General features: G+C 43.9%; 1 protein-coding gene across 1 annotated transcript in view; it reads left to right on the top strand.

The window, feature by feature from the left end:
* The first annotated feature begins 291 nt into the window (after positions 1 to 291).
* Positions 292 to 15,680, top strand: part of Znf704 (zinc finger protein 704) — a 225,821-nt gene continuing 210,432 nt past the window's right edge. The window contains exon 1 of the mRNA XM_008826084.2: positions 292 to 370. The gene's annotated coding sequence lies outside the window, so the exon portion shown is untranslated. The remainder of the gene's footprint in view (positions 371 to 15,680) is intronic.

Below are 15,680 nucleotides of genomic sequence, written 5' to 3'. Positions count from 1 at the left end.
GCTCGGGCTCCCGCCCCCCGGCCCGGGCCCCGTCGCGACCGCCGCTCCGGGTAGCTGGAGGCCACCGCTACCGCCGCCGCGCGGAGCCTGCCCGCCTCGCTCCGCCGCCGCCTCGTCGCCGGTTCTGCTGCTGCTGGGCGAGGAGGACGAGGACGAGGAGGGAGCGGGCCGGCGGCGGAGGGCGCGCGGGCGGGTGGCGGAGAAGCCCCGAGGGGGCGCGGAGGAAGAGGACGACGAGGACGACGAGGACGAGGAGGTGGTCGTCGAGGTGGTGGACGGCGATGACGACGACGAGGATGGCGAGGAGCGTTTCGTGCCCCTCGGACCCGGCCGTGCGCTCCCCAAGGGCCCGGCCCGGGGCGCTGTGAAGGTGCGTGCTGGGTGCGGAGGGACGGGGCACAGTGGGCTCCGCACCCGGGACCCAGGGAGGCCGCGCGGGAGAACGCCGGCCGGGAGGGGTGTGTCCGGCCGCCCGGGACGCTCGCGGAACTGCGGCTCGGAGGCTCCCCGGCCTGGCGCTGTTGGAGGCCGGGTATGTTTGCGGTCCCGGCTGCGAGTGGAAAGGACGCTTCCCCAGAGCTGGGTGGGGAACTTGGACGTGGGACGCGGTGGGCGCCGGTTGCGCCTGCTGGGGACCGGCAGTGACATTTTATTCGGCCCCAGGGACGCGGGAGTGCTCCCTGGTTGTTACGCTGAGGGTGGAAACTAGCGTGCAGCTTTTCTGCTCCACCTGCAGCACCTCTTTCACCTGAGAACAGTTGTTGATCGGTTTCCGTCGCCCGCTCTTGGGAGGGAACCGTGAGTCCAGTGCAGCAAAAACCAAGCCTTTGGTTTTCCGCGTGCGTTTTGCTAGCTTTCTTATTTTTCCGCGTTTCCTAACCCTCCCGCGTTTAAACTGGACATTCATTCTAAGCGTTCGCCCCCCCCTTAAGATTACAAATGGGGAAAGACGAAAGCAAGGAAGGTGGGGGATGGCATTTAAAATGGATGTGAGTTTCCGCTGAGAATTCTAGCCAAGTCCCCTTTGCGCTAAAGCACCCAGCAGTGTATCTTCAGGAGATAAAGGGTTTATTATTACAAAACTGACTGGCTGGGCTTTCAGGCACGCGATTGGACAAGCAAACCGCGTTGAGATTCATGCACCGTGTATGTTGCTAAGAAGTTTTGAGGGCAGCAAGTGGCAAGCGATGGAGAGTGATTTTTCTCCAATGGTTCTTAAAGTAAGCAAATTAACCAACATTTCTAGGAGTTTTCAGAAAAAAATATAAACAAATGAGCTAAATAGAGACTTTTAATTTTTAAAGTCTTTTGGTGCCCCTTCTCAAAAGCTGTTGGAAGCTTGAAGTTGTGCTTACACAGCCCAGTTAAACAGAAGTTAGAAGAGACCACCCTGAAAGCACTACCCGCTCCCCGAGTGAGAAGATGCAGCAAATGGCCATTTGGGATGATTGTTTTTGACAGCTGCTTGTTGGAATCCGGGCTGTGCCTGCACTAGGGTTACCACGACCTGCTGAAAAGCGTGCATTGTGTGCATTGTGTGACTACAGGACATAGCTGGGTTTGAATTAAGACTCATGGCGTCGGTGTCACCAAATGACTGTGACTCCTTGGCAGTTTTGTTCAGACACACTGAAAATGTGTCTGGTGGTTTAAACAGTGATTATGCAAATTGTGATAGAAAAATTAATCATAATTTATGCCCAGTGATCAAAGCAAACCCCATGTAGTAATCAGCTCTGTAAAGTTGGAATAACTAGAGTGTGAGAGTTTGCATTATCAGAAAATATTTTTCACAGCTTCAAATAAATTTAAATTCTTTAAAATTTCTAACACATTGCTTTGCTCACAACTTTTATAGCACATTGTTTACACCTTCTCAAAAAGTTACATGTTGAATATGCTGTGGTATAATTTAGCTTCCTTTTTCACCGTTTTAGAGACACCCTGATATTGGATTCAAAGACATTTTTAAATGGACTATAATAAATTTACATGTATGGATATTCATGTGTTCGTTTATTTGACAAATATTTATTGAGAACCTACTTTGTGTCAGGTGGTATTCTAGAACACAACCGAGAATGATTTCATACCTGCACGTAGTGAATCCCATCATAGCAATCATTAAATGTGTCTGATTGTTACTCAGGTTTCACTGAGCCAAATCTCAGTCCTTAAACCCTCCTGAGCAGAACCAGTGACCCCACCCAAGGTGGTTAGAGCAAAGAGATAGGAGATAGGACTTTATTCAGCAGCCAGTAAAGAGCAAGAACTGGCAGCCAAGCTCTCATTATCCCTCCTCTCCTCTCCTAGCAAATGACAGAAGAGAGGTTACATTCTTCCGTAGGATGGGGAGAGTCCAGTAGATTATCAGTGAGCAAATATTTATGACTTTCCTTTTTTTTAAAAAAAATGTGTGTGTGTGCCATGGAAGTCAGAGGACAACTTTGTGTGGAGCCAGTTCCCCTCCGTCCCCCTTTCCGTGAGTGCCTGGCTTATGTGGCAAATGGCTTTAACCCACTGAGTCATCTCAGCTGGTCTTACTTATGACTTCCAGGAAAATACCTCCAAGAATTCTGACTTTCTCTGCCTACTTGAACTTGTTTATCCCGTTTAGGAGATTGTCAAGGAAATTGGAAACTGTCATGGTGCTAGTTGATGAGAAATTTACTCTGGAGATGTGCTGCAGTGAGAGGGTCCTGAGAGTGGTGGGCAGCCAGTGGTCAAGATGGTGGCCAAGTCTTTTCAAGTCAGCCCAGCTCTGCTGGGTAAAGTAGCTTTTTTTTTTTCAGTAACTATCATGGTGTAAATCAGGCATTCTTAAGGTGTGGGGTGTTTGGGTCAGGGCTCAGGAAATGGAAGCAAGAGAGATCAGTGGGGGATAGAGAAAATAGAAAAGACAGGGCAGAAGTGGCACTGGGAAGGGAATGGTAACATTTTAGAGTCTAGGAGGAAAAAAGAAAGCTGGTGGGGGACACCCTGTTAGGAGAGGACATTTAATCTGCAAGTTGAGACACTTTGCACAGGGATATGCCTTCCTAAGACCCGAGACCAGGAAGTAGCAGTTGCAGCTCTTGAGGGGGAAAGCAGAAGCTAGCTGTAGCTGGAACTTGGTAGGAAAGAGATGTCTCAGAGGCAGCAGTGCCAGTAACAGAAAAGCAGGCCTTCTCACGGTAGAGTGTGAAATCCTTAGAAGGTTTTCAGCAGGAAAAGCTTGCCAGGTGGTTGGTATTTTTCAAAGCTCACACAGGGAGAATAGAGTCCAGCAGTGGAAGCTGGGAGACCAGTGAGGTGCTGCAGCCATCACAGTCCTTGAAGATGTGAGGGCTACTTGGTATCAGATAATGGGCTGGCAGCAAGAGTGGGGTTAGCACAGGGGACAGACTCCGGATCCTTTGTGAAGATCAACCTGCCAGAACTTTTGATGGATTGGGTGAGGAGAGAAGGAAAGGAGGAATTCAGAATGAGCTCCTGACATAACGATGGTTAAATGTGCCATTTGCTGGATTAAGGAACCAGCAGAACTCATGTGCTCTGTTTGAACATATTAAGAATGAGATGATGGGTAGACTTGTAAGTGGAGGTTGCAGGTAGACTGACAGCTCTGGGATGTGTATCCAAGGGGGATGTCTGTGCCAGAAAGGGGAAAGCTAAGAGTTGCCTGCATGTTGATGTCACTTAAAGCCCAGATACTGTGTGTGTGTGTGCGCGTGCATGCGTGCCTGCCTGCCTGTCTCGAGTGCAGTGGGCTGGTTTTGGGGAGGTAGCACTAGTTCTGGTGGATCCTAGAAGGAGAAGCTGGTAGGTATAGTTGACAAACAGCATCAGATAAGTAGAAAATGTGATGTTCAGAAACCAAGAAAAGAAATGGTTCTAGAAAGTGGGGAAATGAACAGGGTTGGAGAAGTCCAGAATGTGTAAGAAGACATTTGTTCATTTGGGTTAGGTAAGAGGGACTTAGTGTTATTCTTGACAGTTGTGTTGTAAGTCGAGTGGCTGAGCTGTGAAGGCTGTAGAGGCACGTATGGGAAACTCTTTAGCAAGTTTTGTTGATAAGGAGAGAAAAGGGTCTACCTAGAAGGCCCTGTAGTCTAGTTCATGTCTACAAATGAGGCAATGGCTCTAGAATAGTGATGAGAGCATGAAGCATTATCTGAAAAGGGACAGATGTGTTAGTTTCCTCTGCTGGGCAACAAATTACCATACATTTATTTATTTATTTATTTAGCCTTCTGAGAGAGAGAGATTGTAGAGATTGCCACCTTTTTAGACAGGGTCTCTGTAGCCCAAGCTAACCTGGAACTCACTATGTAAACTGGCCTTGAACTGGCAGCGATCTTCCTGCCTCTGCCTCCTAAGTGCTAGAACTAAAGGCCTGTGCTACCGTGCTGGGCAAAGACTGCCACATTTTCTAGGACTTCAGAAGTCTAGTTTCAGCCTAAAGTGGGTCTGATGCTGTCTCACAAAGCTGCAGTCAATGGTTTAGGTGGGTTGAGATCTCATCTGGTCGTTTGGCCAAGGAAGAATTCACTTACAGGTTAGCTGGGCTGGGTGGACTTCATTCCCACATATCTGTAAGACTAAGGGACCCAGCTTCTTCTTGGCTGTGCCTAAGGACTCCTTGGCTCCTGGAGCTTTCCTTCCCGGGTCCCTACTTCCTTCAGTTCTTTGTCACGCAGACCTCTTTAGCATGGCCTCTTGCTTCAGCAAGCAAGCAAGGAGAATCTTAGGTGGCTATGTTGGGGAGGGGTTATCTCCCATTGGCAGGAGTGGACTCCTTTGTCTTTGCTGTGCTCTCTTGGTTAGAAACAAGTTTGCAAATTCTACTTGCTCTGAAAGGCAGAGATTTCACAAGGGCCTAAATACTTGAAGGGTAAGGATCATTGGGCTTCACCTTGGGGAAGAACCAAAGGAACAGCGAGAAGAGGGGTTACTGTGTAGGCAAGTCCCTGGAAAGCCATAGAGCAGGACTGAGAACCCAGGCAGAAGAGGGCTGTTCTTTGGACTCCTTCCGATGCATCAGAGAAAGTGGAGAAGGTGGAGAAGAGTCCAGGTCCAGGTGCAATTACTAGATGAGGGCCCAGTGACAGAGGGCATGCCTAATAACCTTCATTCTCCCAGCACAACAGAAGAGAAGGAGGTGAAGGCATGAAATGATGTATGGGAGAGCAGGAAAGCCAGCATGCTAGGAAGATGAAGTGGAGTTGCCAGACTATATAGAGAGCCCATCTGCACTTTGTGGTTCTGTGTTGATAGAACAAGAAGCCTGTCTGGGCATGTGGTTTTCCAACTTCATTCTATTGCCTCCTACATAGAACGATAATCATGAAAGTCATCCTAGCTAACATATCGAGTGGTTCACATGGCCAGTGGAAGTTGAGGGTGCAGTCTTGTTTTAAACTTTAGTGCGTACTCATAGCTATCCATGGTACGTTCTTCAGGCATGGCTCTTAGCAGCTTTGCTTTACCGAAGGGACAAATAACTTAAAGATGCTGTTCAGTGGTAGAATAGGGACTGGAGCCCTGACCAAGTCTGCCTGAAAAGCTGCACCCCAGCCATGGTGCTGAGTTGTCCCTATGGGGAAAGCCAAGATGGATTGAGCAAGGTGAGGTTTCACCAGGTGGTTGGGTAATGAAAAAAAGGTGAGGGACTGGCTATGATAAGGAGCCATGGGGTCCATAATAGTAAGGACAGGAGGGGATGGGAGAGATGTGGCAAAAAGTCATGGACGAAACATGGTAAATCAATAAAGCCATGGCAATTAGGTTCCAAAAGAATACTAAAAGTGTGTTTACTAAATTCTTCTGAGACAGCAATGCCCTAAATCTTTCATTGAAGGAGGATTTTTCTGAGAATTAAGAACTTGAGAATCAGTGTGACCCTCATTCTCCAGCTGAGGATACCGACTTAGAGAGGCAGTGTCCCACTGCGAGACAGATGGCCACAAGTAGAGCATAAAGGTCTAGGCTTTTAATCACAGATCTTGTTGCTGATGGGCTCTGTCAGGACCAGGTATTTCTAGGTTCTTGGCATGTTATTCAGTCAAATAACTCAAATAGTAAAGTAGCAAAAAGCTTTATTTTATTGTTTTATTTTATTTATTGAACATTTTTCAGGTGCACATGTGCCATGGTACACCCATGTAGAGGTGAGAGGACAGCTTTCAGGAGTGGGTTCTCTCCTTCTACCTTGTTGAGGCAGGGTGTCTGCTTGGAGGTCTTTACTGTGCTGGTCCAGGCTGGCTGACCTGTTAGCTTCTAGGTGATTCTCTTGTTTCACCCCCCATGCTCACTGCCCCATCCAGCTTTTTTGACTTGGGTTCTGGCAATTGATCTTAAGTCCTCAGAGTTGTGCACAAATGCTTTTACCCACAGAGCTTTCTTGCCATCTCAATATATTTCATTTAAGGAGAAAGTACAGGGGGCTGAAACAATGGCTCAGCAGTTAAGAGCACAGGCTGCTCTCACAGAGGACCCACGTTTGGGTCTTAGCAACCACCTGGTGGCTAACAACCATCCTTAACTCAAGTTTCAGAGGATTCATCACCCTCTTTTGGCCTCTGTGGGCATTGTACAACATGAGTACACTTACATACATGCAGACAAAACACTCAAATATATAAAATATAAGTAAATAATTTAAAGAGATAGTACAGGATTCATCATTACAAGGGAGCAGTGGGCTACTTCATCTAGAGTATAGAATGGTAGTTATTGCTTGGAGTTTCCTTTTATGGGGGGGGAGGAGGAGGGGGAGGGAGTTGGAGTTGATTGCTAAGGGCAAATGATTTGCTGTTCTGATTGACAGGCCTGAGCTATATACGTCTGTCTTTACTATGTATGTCCTTTCCCATGATGCATCTGATTTTGATCATATGCACACCCAATAATACATAGGCATAAGATAGTAAATGAGATTTCTCTAAAAGTTTGCTCAGAGAACAGCATAGTTTGCTTTACTACACATGTATCCAAAACTGGTTCAGGCTGAATTAGCTCCCTGCCTCTAGTTCGCAGATGTGTTCCAGGACTTAAAAATTTATTTATCGCTGGGCATGGTGGTGCATGCCTTTAGTCCCAGCAGAGGCAAGCAGATCCTTGTGAGTTCAAGGCCAGCCTGTGTTCTCAGTCAAGGAGGGTATGAGATTGCTTACTACATGACCTCTGCTTCCCTTCCAACTCTAGCAGTCTACAGGTCAGTGAACGACTTGTCTGGCCTCACACCTTTTGCGTGAGCTCACACAGACCATTTATAAGATGCGTACTTCTTAACAAACTAGAAGGGAGTGTTGGGACCCCTCCTTCCTGCCAAGTTCTCTTTAAAGTCCTCTGATAGTCAAGAGGTAACCTGATAGATGTGTTAACCATCCCTGAAGACCCAGCACACAGGAATGGACTTCACTCAGTTAATACTCATGGAGCACTGGGAGTACCATTAACAGATTAACAGAAATTACCTCATTTAAGAGCACTTTCTCCCCAGCTTTCCAACACAGAAAATCTTTATAGAACTTTTGGCAGTTCTTCCTTTCCAGGTTTTTCTTAAATTTATTATATCAGCAAATTACCAGCCTCTCTAGATTGCTGGGTTTAGCTGAGTGAACTGCAGCACAGCACTGTAAAGCAGGACTCAGGTTGTTACCTCAGACCCCTACTGTTTTGTCTTCAGGAAACATCAAGGTATTACTAAATCCTTTCTGTTTGACAGCATCCTTCCATTTTATTTTATTTTTAGTTAAACTCTGGTTGAAGGTATTGTTTACTGTGTTACTTAGTATTTTTTTTATAAAAGGGCCCAGGAAGACTGTTAGGGCTATATGGGGAGGAGGGTGGGTTAAGAAAGGCACAGAAACATATAAGAGCGGTACATTGGATTGCATGTCTGTGAAGTGTGAGAAAGTAGAAGGTGCTGTCCATACCTGTCCTGTGAGGGCTTAATTAGCAAGAGTCTCAGTGTTTTACTAGGGAAATTTGCTTCCCTTGTGTTCCTTTTGTACTGGAAGGTAAAAGGAAGTCATATTGCCCTGATTCACACTAAGTCAAAATAAGTGAATGTCAAAAGTGTGACAACATTTTAAATTAAATCCAGTCTTCTCTCTCTCTCTCTCTCTCTCTCTCTCTCTCTCTCTCTCTCTCGACAGTGTACCTTGAAATGTCGTTTGCTTAATCCTGCAGTCAGGATAATTGTCTATTGATGGGACCGTCATTGTGGTCTTCATAATAAAATGCCACAGAAACAGGCTTGAGTCAAAGCAGATGATCTTGCTGGATGCTCTTACCTCACTTCTTGCTCTCAGTAGATCAGGACGTGATGTGGCACAGGCTCTGGGGTTCATGTCCTGGCTGTGCCACCTGCTAGTTACCTTTCCCAGTGGCTTAACTGCTCTGTACTTCAATGTTAGCACTTGAAAACTTGGGGAAACAAGTGGATGTGGATGGCAGCTTATTTCCTTTATGGTTGGAAAATATGGCTTGTAACATTTTAAGGATCCCAAGTCCTGTTCCTTTCTGTGTTGTGCCTCAAGATGTTTCGGTGAGTTGCCTCCCAAAGTGACTGCATCCATCTGAGCTCTGTAGTGGTCCATCAAAATGTGTGGTGAGTTTTAATCTTCCCCTTCAGCCCAGGAAGCTCTGAGTCATTTATCTACTCTGCAGAGAGGGCAGAGACTATATCTCTTCTGTTCATCAGTCTATTTGGATGTAAGCTGTTGTATTGTAGGAAGCTGGGCTACTGTCCAACAGGGTAGAGAAAGGCTCCTCCACCACAGAGCATGCATTGCTGCAGCCTGCTGTGGAATGAAGTGATGTCTCTTTTCAGCTGCACAGCTGAGGCTCTCTAGGACATGGGCTAACCTTCCCACCCCTCTGCTTTGGTGTCTTGGACTTGGACTTAATAAAGGAGTCATTCTTTGTTCTTTGGGAAGATGAGGATCAGTAGTCTGAAGTTTACCTAAATTCCTATATTTCTTCTTCTCTGACAGAGCTGTCCATGGGGGGAAGGGGAGGAGGGAACGGATGGACACAGACTCTGAGCAAAAGGATTCTGACTAGCTTTAGGACTTTCAACTTTAAAAAGCACATTTTTTTCAATTATAAAGTATTTAAAAAATAGAATGAATTAGAAGAGTGATATAATACTGATATGCCTGTAAAGGAGTTATTGACTATGTACCAAGGGTTATTTTCAGATTTTAAAAGATGAATACAGGTTGGGTTGTTCATATATTTTAGACATTTTTTTTTAAAGACTGCAGACTCACCCCTCACCCCCTTCCAGAGCACTGTTCCTTTGGGATATACTTTGGGAAACAGTGTTTATAATTCCCTTTTTCACTGGGAAAGCTAAGAATAAGTGACACAGCTTGAGTTGAAGAACTCAAACCCAGGCCAGGGAGATGGCTTAGTGGATAAAGGTGCTTGGCCATGCAAGTCTGACAACCTAAATTCAATCCTCAGACTCCATTTTGAAAATCTGGGTGTGGTCTTTAGTGCCTGCATTCCTTTGGTGAGATAAGAGACAGACACAGGGAATCCCTTGGAAGCTTGTGGGACAGCTAGCCTAGAGTACACAGCACAGTGACAAAAATAAGAGAGACTGCCTCAAAACAAGGGGAAGGAGAGAATGACTTCCAAAAAGTTGTCTTCTGACCTCCATACTTGTGCTGTGACATGTGCCCCCCCCAGCATATTCTCTCTGTCTCTCTGTCTCTGTCTCTCTCTCTCTCACACACATTTTTCATTTTACTGTTTTTAAGGATTTGTGTGTGTGTGTGTGTGTGTGTGTGTGTGTGTGTATGTGTATGCATGCCACGAGTGTGGAAGTGCTTATAGAGGCCAGAATTGGCTTTCAGATAACTGTAACTGGAGTACAAGTAGTTGTGAGCCACTTGACATGGATGCTGGGGACTGAACTCAGGTTCTCTGGAAAATCAGCAAGTGTTTTTAACTGCTGAGCCATTTCTCCAGCCCCAAATTAAAAATAAACAAAACAGCAACAATAAAAAAACAAAAACTGTTGTTGTTGTTGTTGTTATTTTGAGACAGGGTCTTACTATGTAGTCCTGGCTGGCTTGGAACTCTCTATGTAGACCAGGCTACCCACCCCTGCCTCACAAATGCTGGGATTAAATGTTTATGCCATCATACCTGGCTAAAACTGCATTATTAAGAGAGTAAATTGTCTAATAATCAAAGGAGAGGACAAAAAATTGAGAGGGAGTGGGGGGACATGAGAGGAGTTGGAGGGGGACTGGGAGAGATGAAACTGACTGTGTCTGTCTGCCAGTCTGTCTATCTAGAGAAAAGAAGGAAAGAAAAAGAAAGAAAGAAAGAAAGAAAGAAAGAAAGAAAGAAAGAAAGAAAGAAAGAAAGAAAGAAAGAAAAGGAAGTAAATTGTCAGGCCGGATGTGGTGGCACACGCCTTTAATCCCAGCATTTGGGAAGCAGAGACAGGCCGATCTCTGTGAGTTCGAGGCCAGCCTGGTCTACATAGCAAGTTCCAGACCAGCTGGGGCTTCAGAGAGACCCTGTCTCAAAAAGTCCAAAAAATTGTCACCAGGCATGGTGGCACATACCTACTCAGGAGGCTGATCAGGGAGGATCACTTGAGCCTAGGAATTGAAGACCAGTTTGGTCAACATAGTGAGATTCCATATCAAAACAAACATTGTCAAAAGATTTTACATGCGGAAAGAGGGATAAAGGGTCCTTGGTGGGGTATACAGATAATTGACTCAATATTGAGTTTCTAAGAGAACTGTTTCATGTGATAAATTTTTACTCTATAGCTGTAAATCCCATTCTCATGTGAAATATAGAAAATACATTTCTTGACCAGCTGGACTCCAAGATAGGTCTAGGGGTTATGACAGTTAGGTGTGAGAAATGTGATTGTAATAGAATTAAAAAATACTGTGGGAGCAGAAAAACACAAGGCATTTGCACCCAGGAAGGTATAATGACTCATGTGTTTTCACATTTCAAAAGAGAAATGATTGAAAAGACCAGGATAACCTGAATGGAAAGAGCACTGCATTTTACTAAGATGGGGAGGGAGTGAAGGGGTATATGGACTTAGTTCCTGTCAACAGCGCTTTGTGACAGAAAGGGACCCAGCCCTGTGAATGCCGAATGCTGTGTGTAAGAACTCCAGATTGGATATTGTTCAACATTGATTCCAGATTCAACATTTAATGTATTATAATTTATAGAAGCTCTTCACAGCCTCATTTGACCCTTTCATAAACTTGAAGGCAGATAACTTTTTTTCTCATTTTATGGGTGTGGAAAATAAGTTTCAGAGAGAAAATGGCAGTTTCTGTGGAAAGAAATACATATGAGGTAATTTCATCAAATGACACAGATATTTGTCAAACATTTCAGAAAACAGTTGGGACCAACAGATTTTAAAAATAATTGGAATCGGTACCTAAGCAACAATGGAAATGTAAGAAGAGGGGCGACTGTTTTGGAGTGACTTATAAATTAAAACAATGTGAATTGCCGTTTTCATAGTTGTCAGGCTTCATGTAGCTTGTGCCTCACAAGTCAGCTATGAGTTGCTCACTGAACATTGAGCTGCACTTGTTTCTATTAATTTGGATTGGGATCCAAGTTTAATTAAGAACAAGTTCTTCAAATGCATGTTTTGGACAATGATTTCAATTAGTAGATTCATGTTCTTCCAACTCAAAGTAACTCTTAAGAAAATATTAGAAAAATGATGAAAATTTTGACTGACGATCTTAGAACTTACAAAAATAAGTATTTAAATTGTGTCTATTTGAAAGAAAAATAGTCTTGTTTCATCTTATACAGGGACTTGGGGGAGAGCTCATTTGGTGACATGTTTGCCATACTCGCATGATGACCTGCGCTCCATCTCTAGGACCTAAGTAAAAATGCTGGGTATGCTGATGTATCTGTATAATCCCAGTGCTGGGGAGGCAGACAGGTGGATCCCTGAAGTTTGCTGGTCAGTCAGCCAGCCTAATCAATAAGCTCCAGGTCCTGGTGAGAAATTCTTTTAAAAAAATAAGGGGATGGTATCTGAGGAGGAATGACATTTGAAGTCATCCTTTAGCTTCCATACCATGTGCACATGTGTGCAGCATCTTGGATGGAAAGGAGGTTCAGGTAACTAGGGATCATTGCAGAGAGAGAGAGAGAGAGAGAGAGAGAGAGAGAGAGAGAGAGAGAGAGAGAGACTGACTTGATTTGTGTGTCTTGTTACTTGAGTGTGTGATTGATGTCTAAGAAGGTCTTATATGCCATCATTCTTTTTCAGTCCTGTCCTCTTGTTCTAAAAGAGACCCCTATTTAAATAAGTCTTTTATTCTCTATACTGATTTTTGACACATGAACTTTTCATGCAATGTAGTGCACAAGTTATTTGGGAATATTATTTTGACCCAGAAGTTACAATAGAAATGATATAGTTTTCATTGTGTATAAACTCTGCTCATCTTTATATATTAACATTGTGAAGCCTCAAAGGTCTTGGTTAAGTTCAGTGACCAATTGATGGCTTAAATTTTTTGTGTTGCTTCTATTTAATTTAGTTACATGGCTTTTTTATTGAATGATTCTTTTTAGAAAATCTGCTCTTTGCTGGCTCACGGGACACAGAAGAGGCATAGAGCTGGGTAGGCTCCTGCTTATAGTCCAGCTGGGGAGTCAGTAAGCCTTGTGGCTGGTGGTGTGTAACTGAGGTTGAGGGGTGTGCAGGAAGGGAAAATTTGGGTTGGGCAGGGGAATCAAAAGTTTCATCTTAGCTCTGCTAGATGGGAGGTGCTGGTATACCTGTGTGTGGAGATGCAGGGCCTGGCTGGGGCCCAGAGGAAAAGGCAGAGCTAGAGGCAACTTCAGAAGCCTCAGCCTACCAGTGTATAAGGTGATGGAATTTGGTGAGAAAAGCCATGGAGATGGCATTAGTGGAGAAGGGAAGGCAAATGGGTCTGGATTCTGGAACACTTCGATTTGTTTCCCTCTGTCTCTCTCAATATATCATGCAATTCACTATTCCCTTTTATTTTTCTATGTGTTTGAATGCTTGTGTGTATGTACATGTGTGTATAGGACAGAGGTTGACCTTGGCTATTGTTCCTCAGTAGTCATTTATATTGTTTTTTGAGATGAGGTCTCTCACAGGGTTCTGGGGCCCGCTGATTGGGTTAGGCTAGCTGGCCACTGAGTTCTAGGGGTCTTCCTGTCTCTGCCTTCTCAGCACTGGGATTGCAAGCATGCTGCCATGCCTGGCTTTTGACCTGGGTGCTGGGGATCAAACTCAGGTTCTCACTGTTATTCATTAAGAACTTTACCAAGGAGCCATTCCTCAGCCCCTCTTTAAGTTTACAGTTCCGTGTTCTGTATTGCATTCAGAGTTGTACAGCTATCACCACAGTCTAACACTGAAACATTCTGTCTTCCTGAAAAGAAACCTGGCACCCATCTGTAGTCACATTCCATGCATATGTGTAGCCACTGCACTAGTGATTTGTTTTCCATGCCAGTGAGTCTTTATTCATTCATTGTGGTTTTGTAGGAGGAAAAGATGAGAGTGAGAGAGAGAGAGTTAGCATATTAATATTAGAAAGAAAGCATTAGGGACTGTGTGGTAAAAGAACCCAGAAGAGCAAACTAAAACATTCAGCGAGTGTACCTCAAAGATGGACTTACTGTGACCCAAAGAGAGGTAGGTTTAGTGCCCTGAAGTCTCGGATTAAGGGAAAGGAATCAAGGAAGGACATAGCGGGGTCCTCTTTTTCTCCTTGGTTTCTCTTTATAAGTTCTAAATAAAGTTTGATTACTAGCAGTAACTGTAGAGTTGATATATACCCAGACTATTTCTTATTTGATTAAAAAATCAAAAACAAAAACAAAGGGTCTTACTGTGTAGCCCAGTATGGCGCTTATCTTCCTTCTTAGTTGCCAGAGTGCTGAGATTGTAGATATGTACCATGATGCCTGGCTTGTTAGAGAGTCTTGTGGCCGTGGGAATGTGAGTTTCTTTCTGGTGGATTGGATAGACACTCATCTTCCCTTCTCATTCTCCCACTTTAGGTTTCTGTGTGGAAGTCCCTCTCCCTGTCCCTCCTCATTTCTCCATCCTGGAGGATCTGAGAGTAGTACGTAGATTTGATCTGTACACATCCATATACATCTAGCAATGTAAGTGTTAGGCATGAATACAAGGAGTCAACTTTTCACCAGAGGGGTATGGACTGGGAACAAGGGTTAAGAGTTCTTATTTTGTTTAGGGTTTTACAGAACTTTTTTTAAAGGCTTTAGATCACCTCAAGAGTTAAATATATACATGTGTCTTGTTATTGTTTTGGCTAAGGGCAGGACAGTAGTCTGGTTAGCAGGACAGAAGACCTTGTATAAAATACAATGTAAGGGAAAGAACATCAAGAGAAGATGGGTAAATCCTTCACCGTGAAGAGCACCCCGACTTGTAGTTTAGATTTTTGCCTGACAAAATGCTTTTGTTATTTTCTTTTAATACGAAAAGAAGTTTGTTAAAAAAAAAAAAAAAAAAAAAAACCCTTGGGACTGGAGCGATGACTCAGTGGTTAAGAACACTGGCTGTTCTTCCAGAAGACCTGGGTTTGAATCCCAGTGCCCACATGACAGCTAACAACTGTCCATAATTCTAGCCTCCTCTGTCCTCCATGGACATTGTAGAACATGGTGCACCTATATGTGCAGGTAATAAACATATACACATAAAATAAAAAGTAAATTGCATTAAATTTGATTTAATTTAAAAATAAATGCCCTAAAACAATGTAAGAAAAAAATATATGTACATAGTTTAAACCACAGAACAGTTACCAACACCAACTTGTAAATCTTTACAAAACTCAGGTAAATCTAAAATCTATAATATAAGGGGAAAGATTTGGTGAGGACTGGACAGGATTGGACATACATCACTCAGTGCATTTGAAATTTATTGGCCTTATTTCAACACTCAGACATGGTCAACAGGTAGAGGTACACTGATCACACTATCAGTAAAACCTCCATTCTTCCATTAACTACCTAGAAAGGGGCCCTGGCACCCACAGGCACTCTCCTTTCCATTTGTATCTATATGTCACAGAAAGCACAGCTTTGAAAGTCTTAAGAATTGAGGTTTTTTACTTAAAAAATACATCCTAGGCAGCATAGAAGTAAAGAAGTTTCATTCTTAAAATCTTGCTTACCCAACAGTATTGAAATTTTTATGCAAAGTATGTATATGTATGCACATGCACGCACACACACACACCTACGTGCTGGATTTAGCATAGCCTAGTGAAGTGCAGTGTGGCTCTTGGTGGGAAGTGAGTCAGTGTCCCAGAATTAAAACTTTTATTAACAAATCCTTTAAAAACATAAGTGTGTGTATACATAGACATATTTACAAGCCTCATTAGTCTCATTCTTTGTTTCCTCCATGACTTTTTCACCACCTCTTTTTAAAAAAATTATTTATTTATTTTTATTTTATGTGTATATTGCCTGCATGTATGTGAGTGCACCTGTGTCATGCAATGCCGTGGAGGTCAGAAGAGGGCATCAGATTCCCCTGGAACTGGAGTTAAGGACAGTTCGTAGCTGCCATGTGGGTGCTGGGAATCGAACCCCAGTCCTCTGTAAGAGCAATCAGTGCTCTTAACTGCTGAGCCATCTCT

This window comes from Nannospalax galili, unplaced genomic scaffold (assembly GCF_000622305.1).
Source record: "Nannospalax galili isolate Female #2095 unplaced genomic scaffold, S.galili_v1.0 scaffold829, whole genome shotgun sequence".
Lineage (NCBI taxonomy): Eukaryota > Metazoa > Chordata > Mammalia > Rodentia > Spalacidae > Nannospalax > Nannospalax galili.
This window is presented reverse-complemented; position numbering and strand designations above follow the sequence as displayed.